This window comes from Heptranchias perlo, chromosome 13, assembly GCF_035084215.1.
Source record: "Heptranchias perlo isolate sHepPer1 chromosome 13, sHepPer1.hap1, whole genome shotgun sequence".
Classification (NCBI taxonomy): Eukaryota; Metazoa; Chordata; class Chondrichthyes; order Hexanchiformes; family Hexanchidae; genus Heptranchias; species Heptranchias perlo.
In genome coordinates, this window is record NC_090337.1 from 2,698,291 (window position 1) to 2,701,861 (window position 3,571).

The following is a 3,571-nucleotide window of genomic DNA, read 5'->3' on the forward strand; positions in this document are numbered from 1 at the left end:
AAGGCATTTGATAAGGTGCCACATAAAAGGTTCTTACAGAAGATAAGAGCTCATGGGTTTGGGGTAATATATTAGCATGGATTGAGGATTGGTTAACAGACAGAAAGCAGAGTAGGGATAAATGGGTCATTTTCCAGCTGGCAGGTTATAACTAGTGGGGTGCTGCAAGGATCAGTTCTTGGGCCTCAGCTATTTACAATCTATATTAATGACTTAGATGAAGGGATCGAGTGTAATGTATCCAAGTTTGCTGACAATACAAAGTTAGGTGGGAAAGTAAGCTGTGACGAGGACACAAAGAGTCTGCAAAGGGATATAGACAGGTTAAGTGAGTGGGCAAGAAGGTGGCAGATGGAGTATAATGTGGAGAAATGTGAGGTTATTCACTTTGGTGGAAGAATAGAAAAACAGAATATTTTTTTTAAATGGTGAGAAACTATTAAATGTTGGCGTTCAGAGAGATCTGGGTGTCCTCGTACAAGAAACTCAGAAAGTTAGCATGCAGGTACAGCAAGCAATTAGGAAAGCATATAGCATGTTGGCCTTTATTGCAAGGGGATTGGAGTACAAGAGTAAGGAAGTCTTACTACAGTTGTACAGGGCTTTGGTGAGACCTCACCTGGAGTACTGTGTTCCTTATCTAAGAAAAAATATACTTGCCTTAGAGGCTGTCTAACGAAGGTTCACTAGATTGATTCCTGGGATGTGAGGGTTGTCCTATGATGGGAGATTGAGTAAAATGGGCCCATATTCTCTGGAGTTTAGAAGAATGAGAGGTGATCTCATTGAAGCATACAGGATTCAGAGGGGTTTTGACAAGGTAGATACTGAGAGGCTGTTTCCCCTGGTTGGAGAGTCTAGAACTAGGGGGCATTGCTCGGGATATGGGGTCAGCCATTTAAGTGAGATGAGGAATTTCTTCACACAGAGGGTTGTAAATCTTTGGAGTTCTCTACCCCAAAGGGCTGTGGATGCTGAGTCATTGAGTATATTCAAGGCTGAGATAGATTTTTGGACTCTAGGGGATTCTAGGAATATGGGGATCGGGCGGGAAGGTGGAGTTGAGGTTGAAGATCAGCCATGATCTTATTGAATGGAGGAACAGGCTCGAGGGGCCGTATGTCCTACTCCTGCTCCAATTTATGATGTTCTTAGTCACTCCTTCCAATTTGAGTACATTGAGTCCATTATAAATGTGGATGTAGAAATTTATAATAAGAAAAATGAATAGGAAATGCATGCTAATGTAAGATTTTTAATGTATTTTAAGATAGATAGATCGAGGCAGAGCAGAGAAGATTAATAAGGCTAATCTGTGAGGTTAGAGAAAAGAGCTAGGATAAGTTGGAGAACTCTATCCCCAAAAGGGACATCTAGGAGTGTACCTTATAGTGGTAGTTAAGATACTTAACGGGATAAAGAATATGAACCTAAGGATAGATTTACATTTAATTCAAGAGCAGGCATTGAAAGACATGGAAAAAGAAATTACAATTATAACTTGCATTTATATAGTGCCTTTAACGTTGTAAAACGTTCCAAGGCGCTTCACAGGAGTGACTATCAAACAAAATTTGACACCGAGCCACATAAGGAGCTTTTAGGGCAGGTGACTGTAATTAAATGTAAATCTATCCTTGGGTTCATTTTCTTTATCCTGTTAAGTATCTTAATTGCCACTAGGTCAGCGAGATCAGGGGTGATAGGTGAACGGGACTTGATGCGAGTTAGGATACGGCCAGCAGAGTTTTGGATGAGCTCAAGTTTACGGAGGGTGCAAGGTGGGAGGCCAGCTTAACTGGATGTTAACTTTACATTGGGGCAGCAGGACAAGAGAGCATGGGTTCAGGGTATATGGGGCAAGTTTAGTACAGACATCAGGAACTATTTCTTTACATGGAATGGTCAACAACTGGAATGGGTCACCAGCAATTGTGATTGAAGCCAGTCATTGGGCTCTTCTAAGAAACAGCGAGCTACTGTAATGGGGAGACAGCAGGGTTGAATGGGCTGAAGGGCCTTCTTCATTCCAAACCTATCCTGTCTTCACATTAATGTGATACCTTCCTGTCCATAGAAGTGATTTTGTAGCAGCACAGCTGTAATAAGTTCAGCCTTGGAGTATGGACTCGCAACCAGGCCAGAATGAATGACACTTTCTCATTTCTGGTCTTGTGGGTTTTTAATTAATCTTTTAAAACTGCCCTGGGGACTAAAGAAGATTTGGCTGAATATGAAATAGTTTGCTTGTCAATCTCGGACACATTTCATGTATTTGGGATAGGCCTCTTACCAATAGCTATGCATCATGGTCAATCAGCAAATGCTAGCCATTCATGCAGTTAAGATTTCACTAAGTATTGAAGGAAAATCATGTTGGAATAGAGAGTTTTAATTTGAATTCATCACTGTAGAGCTAATAATTTCAAAATACAAGGACTCTGCTGAAGTGCATACCCACTGAGTCTAGTTTGGCCTTTTCAGGTTACAATTCTTTCCGCCTTGTGTATGTTAAATGTTTTTCTCTCCCACCTCCCCCCACCCCACTCTGGGTTTTCCTGAAGGATGCATCTGTGGTTGACCAATTTGCACCTCATTACAGACCAACGGGTCCAGTTTCTTTTCTTCTCCCTTCCTTTGGGGAAATGTCTGTCCTTAGCTGCTCCTCTGCGGTGAAATGGCCGAGGTGGATAGCTCAATGGTGTGGAGTAGTATGGGTGTGAGCTATGTCCTAACAGTCTGTGACACCTTGAGCATTGATCCTCTGTCATCCAGTATCTGTAGATTGTTAACAGCCACTCTCCTCTTCCCTACCCGTCCTGCTCCTACCCTTGTACAGAAGACTGCCTTATTAAGTGTAAAACAATAAAAGGACTCTTTAAATAGTATAGTTTTGCTTCCAGTCACAAACTGTGCACTTAAGCGGTAGATTAATGGCCCAGTTCTCCCCTTGGTTAATCCATTTGTCATTCAGGGAGCGGGGTCTGTTTAAGAGCCTATTATTCACTAACTATCAAGAGTCTAGACGGTGTAAATGTCATAACTAAGTACGTTAAGCTGTGCTGTAATGCCCAATTATCTAAAATATAGAATGGCATTGTGTTTTAAATGAGTTCAGTTTATATTGCAATGCGTAACTGCTGCTTATCACTGTACTCTGGGTAGAGGGATTGAGAAAAGTAAGTTATTCACTGACCAGGACAATAATTTACAATAAATATATAAAGAGTAGTTTTGCTGTGGATTGCTTAATGGGTTGGGCGAGAGAGATATGCACTGTCAGCAGTCTGGAGCAATATGTAGGTGGAAATCTATCCTCAGGGCTCACATTCCCCAGGCATTAGGTTTCTGAACTTTGATTCACAGAAAAATGGGGATTTCATAATGAAGGCACAATAATGTAACATAAAAGGGGAAAAAAATCAGAAAAGGAGTTATACATAGTTTAAACAAAGGCGAAGAGAACACTAAGTAGAGCTGCATTTCAGAGCCTGCCTCAGTGCCATCACGAAGTGGGGCCATATTTATACAGTGAGACAATGATTGTTGTTTCATTTTAAAAGGAACCAGT